Genomic DNA, 15,683 nt, shown 5'->3' on the forward strand with positions numbered 1-15,683 from the left:
CCATGAAATGCTTTACTTTTTGAGATAACATTAAAACAATTATCAATTCTCGACATCGACATCGAGAATTACGGATTTATTTTTAACACGTGCCATGACACGGCGAAACGTGCGGAAACAAGGGTGGGTTTTCCCGTTATTTTCTCCCGACTCCGATGACCGATTGAGCCTAAATTTTCACAGGTTTGTTATTTTATATATAAGTTGTGATTCACAAAGTGTGGGCCTTTTGACAATACTGTTTACCGAAAGTGTCCAATGGCTTTAAGGAGAGTGTACTGTAACCACTACATGTAGTCAGGGACTGAGACACACCATTACTTGAAGCTGGTGAATTATTGCCCATCATGGTGGCATAGAACCATCAACCAACCTTGTATTATTCCATATTACTCGAGGATAAGACAAAGCGATAGTTGCACAAGATTTTTCTTTTCAAATTTACTGTTTTCATGTAATGCTCCTAGAAATAGTTTTGGCGAAGAGCTTGATTTTATTTTATTAAGAAAACTTACACTATGTGTGTAGCCCCTGAGCCATTACACACTAATTCTTAAACATCACAGTTGAAAGCTGTTAGTTCTTTAACACATTGGTAAACGTTGATGCATTGTCGGGAAAATGTGATTCTGATAGCTATAGAGGGATCTTTTCTTAAGAAATAAGTGCATAAACAATGATATCCTTAAATTTGAATTTGATGTAATCGTGTTGCTTTTAACACTTTTTCAGTGACATTCTTAAAATAAATTATTTGTATTTTTAAACAAACTAGATAATTTTAATGAATATTTTCTTCAATGGTTTATCATTGGTCTTGAGAGTAAATGGAGAAACATAGGCCTAATTCAAGTAAGGGATAATTGCCAACACTAGTGAATGACATGACTTTTCACCTCTAGCGGAGGCTTTCTTGAAGGCTAAAATGACAACACAACAACACAATACACACTATATAAGTGTAACAAAAAGCAGCCAAAGGAAATAAATAACAAGATTTGCTTGAGTAGTGATATCACTCACACGCTATTCCGAGTTTGGATTGAGTTAGTGCTAACAGACTGGCTACTTACACATGGTTGAAAGGTGTGGTACATGACTGGTTAAAACTAGTGAAAATTTGGGTTGAATTCTTTGTTTTAGTCAGAAGGAAAAAATGAAAAAAAAACATGCACAATTTTCAGCATAAACACATTTTGGCTGTTATAACTGAAATCAGCTGTTGCGCATTTTTCTAGGTTTCAGATACAGTTTTTGGAATATTATCACCTTATTTCAGAGGGAATATTTCACAGATAAAAAGGCTGTATTTATTCCTACCGATTCTGTACAACACCTTTAAGGGTAAAAACAATAGAATTAAAGAAAGATTTGTGAGTAAACTAATTTTTTGAATTTTTAAAACTCTGTTTAGTGTTCACCTTTCTGTATTAATCTCCTTAGGTCACATTAACACGTTGTTTAAATGATTCCTTTATAACACTTGTGTTTCTTATGTATAATATTAATGTTTAAAGACAAATTAATGTATATAAAATTAACTTAATTAGATATGTCGAAAATAGGGCTCCGCCTGTATTGTAATTAACTTGTTACTTTTGGCCGTATATTGTTAGACCTCTTTAAATAAAAACGTGTATTGGATTAAGCATAATTATTAAACCATAATCAGCTGCCACGTCACAATCCTGATTAATAATGCGTCATCTCAGAATCTTATTGAGCACACTGTCTTGTCGCCATCGTGTTACATTCATTTAATCTTTTATTTTCAGTCGAGTCAACTACAATTATTAATGGTTTTGCAAGTAATTAATTACATTTTGGGTCAGTTTTAAAAAGGTTAATAATGAATAGTTTGTAGCGATAGCGAGTTAGTGAAACGCGATTTGTCGATATAAACACCAAACGAAAGTGTCGTGGAAAACACTTAATTACATGTACCCCCTTCCCAGTCACTGCCCCCCCCCCCACCCCAACCCCACCATGGTTCGAAATCCACCTCTATAGATACCTGTTCTCAATGAGATACACCTGTCTCCGACTTGTTTTATAGACATTATGAATCGTGAATGATGATAATTCAATCAAATCAAGTAAATGATAATATATATATAGATAAATATATAATATTAATGAGCTAATTGGGCAAACTGCCTGTAATCTACTCAACGACATTGCAAAATATAATAATGACCTGAAGGTGACCTCTATGAACATAAATACCCGAACGGATAGAATTCACCCAAGCACTACTACAGTACAAACCCTTTAAGTTGTCTAAACGTAAATTCATTAATGACACGCGAGAGAGCAATGTAAGCGGCCGTAACACTAGCGGGATTTCCGCCGTACATTGGATCGATAGCCTACCCAACACAAATGTTTTCCTTTCCCTCAAAAACATGTTTTTATACAATGGGTAAGTGGGAAATGGACTTGTGCTCATTGTTGATCCATTCTGTCCACGAGCCACGAGTTTTAAATAGGCTTACTCTCTGGCATGATGCAACTGCAACGCAAAACTCGTATAGACTGATACAGAACGATCCGAAAAAGACGCACCAACCTAAACTTAACTGATGTCCAACTTGTCACTTGCGTTGCATAATTTCTTCACAGATAACCCGTCTAATATAGATTATTATGATGCTATTGTAATGTATCATCAGATAAAGATATGTTGTCTTAACAAGGATCTTATTTCTTGGTACGGTGTGGTAGGCTGCCTTTTTTTACGTTGAAATGGACAAACGGATAGTGATTTTTATTCCGTGGGCATACTGTGAAGGAAGACCTAATCAATTTGGAATCCATTTTGAGTTCTTGCAAATGTATTGATGTTATCATGTTTATGGCATATACTCTTTGGATCTAAACCAGTGACAACATTATTAATGTTGGCTAAACTGCTGCTGAATGCCGTATCCAAATAACGGCTACGACTGCAGCTTATGGCTGCTTCATTCGCCGCGTCTCACGTTGAAGTATAGGAGGTCCTTAGTAACATCCCTTAGCAACAGTCGCAGCCGTAGCCGATCGCCGCGTCATCATACATCGAAGTATAGGGGGTCCTTAGTAACATCCCTTAGCAACATTCGTAGCCGTAGCCCATTGCCGCATCATCATACGTTGAAGTAGAGGGGTCCTTATTAACATCCCTTAGCAACAGTCGTAGCCGTACGCCGCGTCATCATACGTTGAAGTATAGGAGGTCCTTAGTAACATCCCTTAGGAACAATCGTAGCCGTAGCCTATCGCCGCTTCATCATACATTGAAGTATAGGATGTCCTTAGTAACATCCCTTAGCAACAGTCGTAGCCGTAGCCTATCGCCGCGTCATCATACGTTGAAGTATAGGAGGTCCTTAGTAACATCCCTTAGCAACAGTCGTAGCCGTAGCCTATCGCCGCTTCATCATACATTGAAGTATAGGAGGTCCTTAGTAACATCCCTTAGGAACAGTCGTAGCCGTAGTCGTTCGCCGCGTCATCATGTGTTGAAGTATAGGAGGTCCTTAGTAACATGTCTAGGAACAGTCATGGCCATAGCCGTTCGCCGCTTCATCATACATTGAAGTATAGGGGGTCCATAACATCCCTTAGGAACAATCATAGCCATAGCCGTTCGCCGCGTCATCATACATTGAAGTATAGGAGGTCCTTAGTAACATCCCTTAGCAACAGTCGTAGCCGTAGCCTATCGCCGCATCATCATACGTTGAAGTATAGGAGGTCTTTAGTAACATCCCTTAGAAACAGTCGTAGCCATAGTCGTTCGCCGCATTATCATACATTGAAGTATAGGAGGTCCTTAGTAACATCCCTTAGCAACAGTCGTAGCCGTAGCCTATCGCCGCGTCATCATACGTTGAAGTATAGGAGGTCCTTAGTAACATCCCTTAGGAACAGTCGTAGCCATAGTCGTTCGCCACGTCATCATACGTTGAAGTATAGGAGGTCCTTATTAACATCCCTTAGGAACAGTCGTAGCCATAGCCGTTCGCCGCTTCATCATACATTGAAGTATAGGGGGTCCTTAGTAACATCCCTTAGGAACAGTCGTAGCCGTAGCCGTTCGCCGCGTCATCATGTGTTGAAGTATAAGAGGTCCTTAGTAACATCCCTTAGCAACAGTCGTAGCCGTAGCCTATCGCCGCGTCATCATACGTTGAAGTATAGGAGGTCCTTAGTAACATCCCTTAGGAACAGTCGTAGCCGTTGCCGTATCACCCAGTTCGGATACGGTCTGATCACTTCCGAGAAGTCGGATTTTGTAATGCTGAAAACTGTTGCTGCAGACAATATTTGATAACCGGTGATGTTGGCAAAACTTGTTTTCTGATATCTATACTTCTTCCGTTTTTCTTTGTTTGGTTCGAAGTGAAGCACATGATTTGCTGCAATTGCTTCTACCGCACTGGTGTCTTATTGTTATAAAGTAGAAATACCACTGGTACAATCTCTTTGAATCAAGATAAGGTGGATCATTGATAACTGCTGATCCTGGTTTGGCGTCGCTTAGTAAAACTAGTATTTTAAACAACAATCCCTGTGAACATGCAGCTTGAACTGTTCATACGAGGCATTTTTTGACCAGTTAAAGGCACTGGACACTATTGATAATTACTCAAAATAGTTGTTAACATTAAAACTTAATTGGTTACAACTAATGGAGAGATGTTGATGGTATACAACCTTGTGAGAAACGGCTCCCTCTGAAGTAACTTGGTTTTTGAGAAAGGGGCAATCTCTCACTCAAATAATTAAAGACTTCATCTTAAGGCTTTTATTATGCATCTGAAAGCAAACAAAGTAATGCAACAATGGTATTTTTTCTTCATTATTCTCTTTCAAATTCGACGATGACCAAATGGTCAAATTTTTCACAGGTTTGTCATTTATGAGAATACTGGCCTTTGACAATTTTACCAAAGGTGTCTATAGTGCCTTTAATGTCCACATTCTTCAATGTTGTTTAATGGGGAATTTGGAAATGGGACCCGTTCAAGGCGGACCTCGTGTTCTTGTTTTTTATATTTTATAATGACAGCCTCAAGACAATCTTGTGATGTTATTTTACTAGACTGTAGGCCTAATCAAAACACTGGGTTGTTGGTAACGATCACTTTATGCAAAACTTATTTTCAGTAAAGTCATGTCGGCAAATTTTAGTGTGTAATATTTTTTTATTTCGGTTCCTGATAAACAGTTAAAAGCCAATGAGATGATTCGTAAAATATAAATGAAACTTTACATTTCCAAGCAACGAATCATGTCTCTTCTCTTTATCCAAAGCTTTATTGTTTCCGTGAGGATATGTAAGGGGTTTTAATTAATGTTAATCATTAGTCTTTGAAATACACTCATTTATTTAATAACCGGGCCTGCATTTTGTCGTTTGTGAATTCAACAACAAAATAAAACGCCAAACAAACTTAATCTCGATATAGAGTTGAAAAATTGTCCGTAAACTCACTGTTCTTAATTCAAATAATAAATTAAATAAACACCCAAACTGAGGAAGTGGTACTAACTATCAGAATTAGTTTATCAGTTAATAGTTGTGAAGTATTTTTCACTGAACTTCCAATTCCATATACATTAAACTTCCAATTCGTTTTGATTCATATGAGAATCACTCTAGGGATTAAATTGTAAATGTTTACTAAAAATTGTTTTATTTTTTCTTTGGAATCTCCTTCCTAACTTAATCTTGCCCTGAATGTCGTTGTTTTATTCTCATACAGTAGAATGGTTTGGGGCAACGTTTCTGGTCAGCTATTTGCCAAACACAGACAAATTTATCGAGAAAAATTCATTTAACGAATGTATATAATTATTGTTGACAGGTTTGCCCTGCAACTTTATTATTACTAGGAGATAATTCATTATTAACTGTTTGAATACCGTAAGCATCGATTGGAAGTTAGCTAATTTTGTTAACTAGAAAAAATAAAATAAACGTGCGGGTGACATTCGGGGTTAACTTTTATTTTTGAGAGGTAGTGGTTCTGAGAAAACCGGAACTATGGGGAATTTTTAAACAGTACACTCTGCTGCGTGCTCCAATTTGATGAAACCACTTACTTCTTGAATTTGCTACCCCCCCCCCCCCCCCCCCCCCCCTATAACAAGTTGTTACAGCCAATCAAAGTGACCAAACTAAACCATTTGAGATAATGGTCGCTGAAACTTGCTCGCTTGTCAAACTCAACTTTGTGATTTATAGGGCAATGGATACAGTGAAGCTGCCCTTTCTGAGTAGCTCATATTATAATAGTCTTGTTTTTGCTTAAAGTTACAAACAGTATTTAAAACACCTCGAGGGCATTTATAAATCTAATATGGTGAGAAATATAATTAACTATGATTGGAAAACTCGCACGTAACACCCGTTGATTTGAATTCGATGTCCTTTTTCTTTTGAATTGGTTTTGATACCCGATCCATTTTCATTCGTTTAATTGGCTATGAAAGTTTTATGAAGAGATTTTGAACTGTGAAGTAAATCCGTTTTTGTATAGGGCTGCCGCGTTTGGCCTAACCGCGGACTTTCAGAGTAGAGACTCAATAACGGGGCGATCGAGGGAGCGAGAGGGGCTTCCGTCGACTTGATCCCCTGTCTGTGCTCTGGCTATACGTCGGCACTTTCATCTTCGATTACTCCAGGACATCTATTGCACTTTGCTGTCGTGATGGCTTTAGTGTCTGTTTTTACCCCCAAACCAGTTTGTATTTTACCCATCTTCTTCTGAACTATCTTTCTTTTCTCTTCATCTTGAAAGTTAGTATTCCTTTGGGGTGCCCGTGCCATGTAGTGCACAAAGATGTGCTTACCACGTCTTAAGTGTCGGTGAGATGTCTTTCATGTAAGTGATCTATCTAATAATGATCACTTAGTGATAAAATATAAATCGTCTGGAACCAATTCTTCCAATTTTGCTACTTATATCTTTTCGTTTTCATAAGTTTCATTGGATCACCTTCAGGCACCTGGAATCTCTTTTGATAAAGGGAACACATTCTTAAGGGGGAACTTATATTTCTCAACCTCTTCAAAGCTTTCCTTTTTGATTAATATTAAATACATTATTCGAAGGTTCGATTGTATTGGTGTAGAATTTGAATTTTTATATTCAACCGGTCGAAAATAGAGGTAAACATTTTTAAATACCAACTATTGGAAACTCTTGTTTATTTGCAAACACCCATACAACATTTATTTTATTTATAATAAAACTTCAAAGTGAAACAAAACTACTCAAACAAAACAATACACCTTCACTTTGAACTTCAAAGTAATACCTAAACCAAACTAAAACTTAATAAGCTAGGGTTGTCGTCGTCTTGCTATTTGGCAAACAATTTCTTGAGAATGAACTTAACGATATATGAATGCCCTTTTGGATTAGTGTCTTAGCAGAAACAATACCAAAACCCAACAATAAACATGAAATCATGGGTAAAACTGTTGTACAGTCTGTTGGCCTTTATTTATACATGGGTTGAGCTGAGTTATTATTGGGGTCAGGGATTCAAATGGCATTATGTAGATTACAGAAGGTCTTTTTCAACACTGTCTGCATGAAATCAAAAAGAAAAGAAAAGAAATATAAATACAAAACATTAAAACAAGGAATAATTGTAAGGATCTGTAAGCCCTTCATCAGTGATATGCATGACAAGTTCGTCGATTATGAAGGTCCATTATACAAAGAAGTTTGTAGCCTGTAAATATTTCCTTGATTTGATACCTTTTTGGGTCCCCTGGCAACTGACCAGTCTTCTTCTTGTTAGTATTCAAAGGTTCCCGCCAACATTCGGACATGAACTGCGCACGTGTCAAATGCTCTATGATGAGCCGACAATAAAGTTCGTCTTGGATGGAGGAGGGGGTGACAGCAGAGCGGGAAGAAGGGGGGGGGGTCGGGAGGGGGGCTAGCTGGGGGTATGTTTACAGACTGTCTATCCAAACAGGATCTTATGACAAGATGAACAAGGAGGATGTCCTGACCTTACATCATGTGACTATAAGACAATGACACATTACTATTAAATAGCCTAGTCTGGATACACTGCAATCCCGAAGATCTTTTACACCTTTACAAATAAGCTGTTCAAGTATAAAACAAGTCAAAACAAATGTCTATCAAATCGGTACGGACTGTTCGGTGAATCTTCTTAAGTGTTTAAACTCTTGTAACCTTCTAGAAGGAAGTTAAAATATTTGTAAAAGAATTAATAGAGGAAATCTGAATTTCAGAAATGACCGACATTAAGGCATGCATATTCATGAGCAAACCAATGATATCATTAATGATTCAAGGCTTATTGTAATATTTTAACGTTTTTTCTTTTGTATTTGACTTAAAATTCCTTCAAGACATTATTTTTCTTGAGCCAGCTTGTTTTGAACAAGTCTTATGTCAGTTGTATGTAGTACAATTTTTGTTGTGCCATTAAAGAACAGCACGTGTAAAAACAATAATTCAAAACAGAAGAATAATTGACGCCTGCAATTTGTGGATAAGAAAAACAAGCGATTTGAGACGGATACTAATTTCATATAATGTACCTGCCAGTATGTTTTCAACAATGAGGGCAATTGCCGATTCATGTTTAGACTTTTCTAATTATAACTGTATTTAAACATCCTTGCTCTACCGACTTGTCCTTCAAATAATGGCGAAATAAATCAACACTTTACAATTCTTAAAACAGCAAGGTTTTTTAAGCAGATTTCTAGCCCTGGGTGTTTTAATGAAGCTTTGCGTCATATACCCTTCTGGATCCGGAGAAATCTTAGCATCAAGTTATATACAAGACATCTGTCCACCCATCCTCTAGGCAAAGCAACCTCCCCTTTCCTGTGCTTTAGGTCACGCCTCCCCCTTTCCTGTCCCATGACGCGTAGGCCTACAACCCTTGAGCATTTACTCGGTGCCACCACGTCTTAAAGAACCTATCAGTGGCCTAAATACACAGTTTGACTCGTTTCATAAATTCACTATTTAGCACTTTACATGAGTCTACTTATGACCTTTGTGTGGGTTTTCAGTTGAGAATCTTATCTGTAGTTTCCACGAAAGAATGATGCACTTTCAGTTTCAGAGATGCACTCGAGTTAATAATAGGCTATTGTTATTGAAACATTGACATGGTCTATAGGCATCGCTCTATGGTTTGTTGTTGAGGATTGTGTTATTCGAGTACTTCGTATCAAAATAACAAAATTACCGAAATATTATGAAACTTGACCTTTAATTGAGAGGAAAATCCTATTTGAATTATTTTAATGATTGATAAAGGAAAACACAGAATATTAATGTAAAAATAAACCTTTTAAATACTTTGTCTGGTTTTGTTTATTCTCTTTGTCTGATACGCTGCTTAGACAAAACTCCACATTTAAGTTATAAATGATAACAGATACCTCTCGCCTCTGGGCAAGCTAGCTTTCTAGAAATTAAAACACTCTGTATATACTGTAAGGTCGTGGGTTCGATTCTTTATACCTGCATAATGCCCGTTTCCTACCCAACTTAGGATTCACAGACTGTTGCATCGAGCATGCGATAGGGCAAAAACAAAATACGAATGATATGAGCTCGTAACAGGTTCTAATGATTATAAAATGAGCTATTAACAGGTTCGAATTTTCAAGGTGTGCCTTGTAAGGTATGCTTTTCATAAATTTTCTTCTGGAAACAATTTTCCTTGAGAAACTTTAGTTGGGACACATGGGTCTGATTGCATAGACGTGATGATTTCGCAGGTGTATTTTGGATGCCTGTGTGTTTTTCATGTCCTGTAGTTCCCCTCAAACCTCTTCCCTATTGCGCCACAAAAGCATTCTTTTAACCTGAGGCGCGTATTAGTCATGTAGGCGGGAGAGAAAAGGGGGCATTGTGGAACATTGAAAGAAATTTCAAACGAGACCCCACAGTCAGCAGTGTCCAGGCTACTTGTTTGGATTAGTCGGCAAGGCCTGGGGTTAAGCCGACGGGATTCTTGCGCTCATACACAGCTTTCAAATTTCACCATTAAGCGCCTCTTGCCTAGTGGGTTAAAACCAGCTGGCTAATGAAATGCCAGATAATGTCTCCAAAGACTCAGTTAGCCATCCGTCATTTTTCCTCGTTCTGTTGCCGAGCAAAATTAACAAGTTTGTTTTGTGCAAAGTTCGTTTGGAATACAACAAAACTTTACTTGCCCCTGCGGTGGTTTATATATGAAGCATGTGAGTAGTAAAGGATGACAAGCGATAAAAGCAGACAGGGACCCACTCAGAACTGCCTCACAATGTTCTGCATTAATGTACAACATCAAAAATCTAACAACAGACAACGAGACACGAGAAGGCAAACAAAAAACACAGGTTTTTAAAAGGATAAATAACTTGAGAAAAGTCCCTGTGCCCATGCTCTGCCGGCCATTCGGGCATGTTGGCAGGCCTCCATCTGCAAAGCCGGTCGGATGATGAAGTTAACCGGAGGCGGTCACGTACCGGCTTAAGATGAGTTGGCGGAATGGCCTAGGGCTGCTTTTTTCCATACCAGCCTGGCCATTAATTTGACCGTATCAGGATAGCCAAGGGGCGGATAGAAAGAGTATTCCGATTTGTAGAGAGGCATAGACTGAAGGAAAAAAAAGACCCAGGCGCGGTTTTAGCCCGCATGAAATATATATATATATAAAAGATTTGGCAAGATTCGATCTGTTCATGATCTATGGAATATCATCCTCAAGAAAAAGATTTATCGTAAACTCTTTAAGATGGAAACTCTTAGTTCTCCATTTTCACTCTGTATAGAGGCGGAATCATGGAGGAAACGAACCAACATGGCGCGGGGCTGCTTTGTTGAGTCATGACTAAAGTTACCGTATAAATTTCATCCCATTCACTGTGGCGGGATGAAGGGCGGACATGCAACAATAGGGCTTCATTTACCCCATGGAATGTAAATTGAAAGACGTCGTCCGTGCTAAACAATATATCAATCTTATTGAAAAGGACCTGTTACCAAGGTAACTATTTCAGTTATGAATAAACCGTTAGATGAGTTACGCAATATGCAGTGCTCAAATTACTTCAATTTTTAGCGGAAATACAACGCTGTTTAGAACGCTGAAGACAAATCAAAATGAGTCGCTATTGTGTAAGAAGTCTCTAAAAAATACTTCACCTTCAACCAAAGATGGCATAGCCTAAATGGAGCAGGGGCGATATCGGGCAAGAAAATCTGCACTAGTCCAGCAAGCCAAGTAAGAAGGGAAAAAAGAGAGTAATCAGTATCACCACATTTCTCTCCTTTGCCACCCCTAGGCCTCGTCTGCCTGCCTGCCTACGATCACCACACACGGCTAGAGTCTACTAAGAGGAAGGCCTCTCTCGGTTACTGAACCCGGGCCGTGCCCAAGGCAAGCTCCCGGCAAGGACGACCCAGATTCAGCGTACCCGCTCAAATGCACGGCTAGGCTTGTTTTTTTCTCCGGAGCGCAAAGAAACATAGCCTGAGATCCGTGGGATAAAATAAAAAAAGTTGCTGGCAAGTTTTGATGGTAATCCGCGGCATGTTTTCGACCTGAATATTAAAACGTTGACATAATATCAAGTGACGAGAAAGTCACTTCTTGAGTTGCACTCACAGGAAAAAGAATTACAAGTAGAACCCCTAGCAATGTAGTCTGAGGGAACATACATCACACTGCTTAGGAAATATCACAAGCATTTTTTAGCGTTTAACAAATATATTTGGAGTCTTTTATATATGAACATGTAAATAAATACAAAATATTAATATTTGAACGAATCTCTGGCATCAACATGTACCATGCATATTATTTTATACATAAATAATTTGAATGTAAGTTCAAATCCAAATCAATATTTTTGATAATGACCGAACACGAAAAACACTATTAAAGTTTCGATTATTATGTTTATGTGAAATAATAACTAAATTCATGATTGAAAATGTGAGATGAAGACAATAATTAATATTCATAATAAGAAGACAATAGGCTCATAAGTGAGAATTAGTTGCGTGAGATCTAAGATGTGACAAATACTTCAAATTTAATGTTTTTATATTTAAATAGACATGAACATTTATGAGTTGATGAATAATATATTGTCATGATGAATATTCATAGATAACACAATATTCTAGTCTCTACCCATTCCCACTTCCCATTGATGCGGCTTGGTTATAAACACTCATTCTAATAAGACACACTTTGCTTTGACTCAAACCGCTGCCGTCACACACATCCAAATCCCACTTCCGAAACCTTGCTCATATTTTATCATATCAGGCGAAACTGATGAAAAGTTCATGATTCTTCTCTTGCTTCTTGTAGATGTCAAGAGAGCCATCCTGTCTCTTCCTCTTTCTCCTCATCCCTTGAGGTTCTCCCTAAGGCTCTTTAGATGCACATTCCTCATTGTCAAGTAACTCATTGATCCAGCCCGACACGTGCAAAGTGATTCCAATTAAGACCTGTCGTGACTCTCTTTGCAAACTGCAGAATGTTTGTGACAAGTTGTCGTCAGATGCAATTAAATCATTAAACCTCGTTTATCTACCCTAGCTCCGAGTCAGATCGCGAGCCCAAAAAAATTAGGAAAGAGAGAAAAAATAACACTTTTGTGCGTGCGACTTTTCTGGCATCGTAAGGTGTTATAGGAAGCGGGAATAGATAGGAGCATTATATGGCAATCAAAATATATTTTGTTGCCAGTTCCATTCAGTTTCGAAACGAACCGTGTACACTGTTATTGAAATTAGTTTAAAGGTTGAAAAATACTGGGAGAAAAGTCACAGGAATTATCTTATGGTTGACATAAAGTTGTGTATGGATACATTTTGCATATAACATGAAGTGCTTTAGCGAATGACTAGTTTTATCAATAGTTTTGATACAATTGAAGTCATCACCTGATTCAGGCAAATGGCAGCGGTAGCGACAACGACAACGACAACAACATCAGCAGCAGCAGCAGCAACAAAAAACTACAAACAAAATCAACAATAATATCACCAACAACAAAAACAACAACAACAACAACAACAACAATATAAAAGAATAATAATATAATATATTTTTTTTTTACACAAACAACAACAACAACAAATAGACGAACAACAATGACAACGACAACGCCAACGACGACGACGACGACGACGACGACGACAGCAGCAACAGCAGCAACAGCAACAACAACAGCAGCAACAGCAGCAACAGCAGCAGCAGCAGCAACAGCAGCAACAGCAACAGCAACAGCAGCAACAGCAGCAACAACAGCAACAGCAGCAACAGCAGCAACAGCAGCAGCAGCAGCAACAGCAGCAACAGCAGCAACAACAGCAACAGCAGCAACAGCAGCAACAGCAGCAGCAGCAGCAACAGCAGCAACAGCAGCAACAGCAGCAACAGCAGCAGCAGCAGCAACAACAACAACAACAAAAACCGACAAAACAACAATAAATAAACAAAACAACGACAACAGCAGCAATAATAAGTAAAACAACAATAATTATGAGCAACAACCACAACATTCTGAAGGAAGATAGCAGGAGCGGATCTAAGGGGACCTACTGACCCCACCCACTTCTCAGAAACCCAGCCCAAATTACACCATTCCCCATGTCCATATAAAGACCAAAACAAACTCTGTCTGGCTCCTATCTTAATACCAGGTAGTCCACCCTTTTAAAACCTAAAACACAAAGCCGCAAGAATCATCTAAATTGAGCCAAGAAGGCCGTGGGGTGTGATGTATTGCCCCTGGTTGTGGCCTTAGTGCCCATTCAAAAGTTTCCCATAGTGCCCCTTACATTGATGGCATTGAAAGATGAAATTCCATGCGTGTTCCTTCACTGTCCCTAACTTAACTAATCCCCACCTATTCCGTATAACAGTTTCTATTCGATACTACGCACGATAACCGTATACCTCCATTTTAAGAAAGATGTCAAATTCTACCGCGCAAAGTGTTTTCTTCCTTTCCGCTATTTTTGTGAGGTAGTTGTCATCAGCAGACAACTATTTATCTCGAACGCTTGAGGGCGCTGGTTAACCAGATGCTTGTCTTCGACTCACAGACATTAGAACCCATACGGACAGTGACAGCACGCATTTTTTTCCGTACCACACGCAAAGAAGTTGTAGAAACGACGTTTTTAACGGTTAAACCTCAACGCCCATAACGGCCATATGGAATGCTCATGTCATTACACTTGGAGTTAAAAATATATATATATATATATATATATTTATTGATAACGTAAATTATGAAATTTTTGCGAATTTATTTCAGTCTTGAATTACTAAATAAAGTTTAAAAGTGACTCGACTTTCCAGCTGTAAAACTAATTTTAAAAAATTCCGAGAGTTTAATCCCGTGATCTGTTGTAGGCGACACTTTGACTCATGGAGGAAAGACACATACTTTTTATATTTAGGTTTGGCAGTGAGGCTTTTAATTGCAGAGGGAAACTTTTAAGAAAAATATATATTTTCTCTCTCTGGACATTGGTAGTTCGAAAAGCGATCGAAAATCTTTCTTTTCAAACCTAAATAAAATTATTTAATGGATTTGTTTTTATTCTGGGGGTTTAGGACCCCTATGACTGTTTACTTACAAACTGTTTTACATGTAAAATCTCATTTCAAAGGTACACGTTTGGTAATTGACAAAGACGAGTCTTCTCCTATCATAACCATAAAATAACAAGCCTGTGAAATTGGGCCCAATCGGTCATCAGAGTTGCGAAAATTATAATTAAAAAAAACCCAATTATTGTTGGACGCATTTGTGTGCTTTCAGATAAGAATAAAAGACTTCTTATAGCTAGAAGTCTTAGTGAGAAATTACCTCTTTCTCAAAAACTACGTTACTTTAGAGGGAGTCGTTTCCCACAATGTTTTATACTATCAACAGCTCTCCAATACTCATTACCAAGTCAGTTTTTAAGTTAATTTTTGTTTTGATTAATTACCAAAATGTGTACCTTCCCTTTAAGCGAAATTCCCTTTGAAGTGGTGGCACTTAATAGACACAGTGTGCAAAAAAGCGCGACGTAAATTCACTTCCGCCCGCGGTTTGAAAAGTACGGAATTACCATTATTATTATAAACAAAAAATATTTGTCTAAGGGAATTACAACTTGTATAGTGTCCAATAGTGTCCATTGCATTTAAGTTATTTTTATTTCGTGCTAAATTGCATACCTGTATTATTGTTTAATTGGTTTTTACATATCATTTTTTTAAATTACTGCTGTATTCTTCATTTATTTCTTGTTTTTATGGTTTTTTTTAATGACCATTGCACTTTTGTAATGTACTTTTTTATTACAATTTACAATTTCAATTACAATTTCATATTACAATTTCATATTACGTTTAATCCATTTGATATTTATTTTTTGCATACGATGGTACGATGGCGACACTCCTCATCGCATAAGTTAAAGGCAGTGGACACTATTGGTTATTAGCATAAAACCTTTGTGTCGAGTAATGGGGGAGCTGATGTTGATTGTATAAAACATTGTGAGAAACGGCTCCTCTGAAGTGACATAGTTTGCGAGAAAGAAGTAATTTTCCACGAATTTGATTTCGAGACCTCAGATTTAGAATTTGAGGTCTCGAAATCAACCATCTAAACGCAC

General features: G+C 37.9%; 1 pseudogene; it reads left to right on the forward strand.

Moving 5' to 3' along the window:
* The first annotated feature begins 13,128 nt into the window (after positions 1–13,128).
* Positions 13,129–13,464, forward strand: LOC117289060 (annotated as a pseudogene).
* The last annotated feature ends 2,219 nt before the right edge of the window (positions 13,465–15,683 follow it).

The sequence above is a fragment of the Asterias rubens genome, chromosome 4, assembly GCF_902459465.1.
Source record: "Asterias rubens chromosome 4, eAstRub1.3, whole genome shotgun sequence".
NCBI lineage: Eukaryota > Metazoa > Echinodermata > Asteroidea > Forcipulatida > Asteriidae > Asterias > Asterias rubens.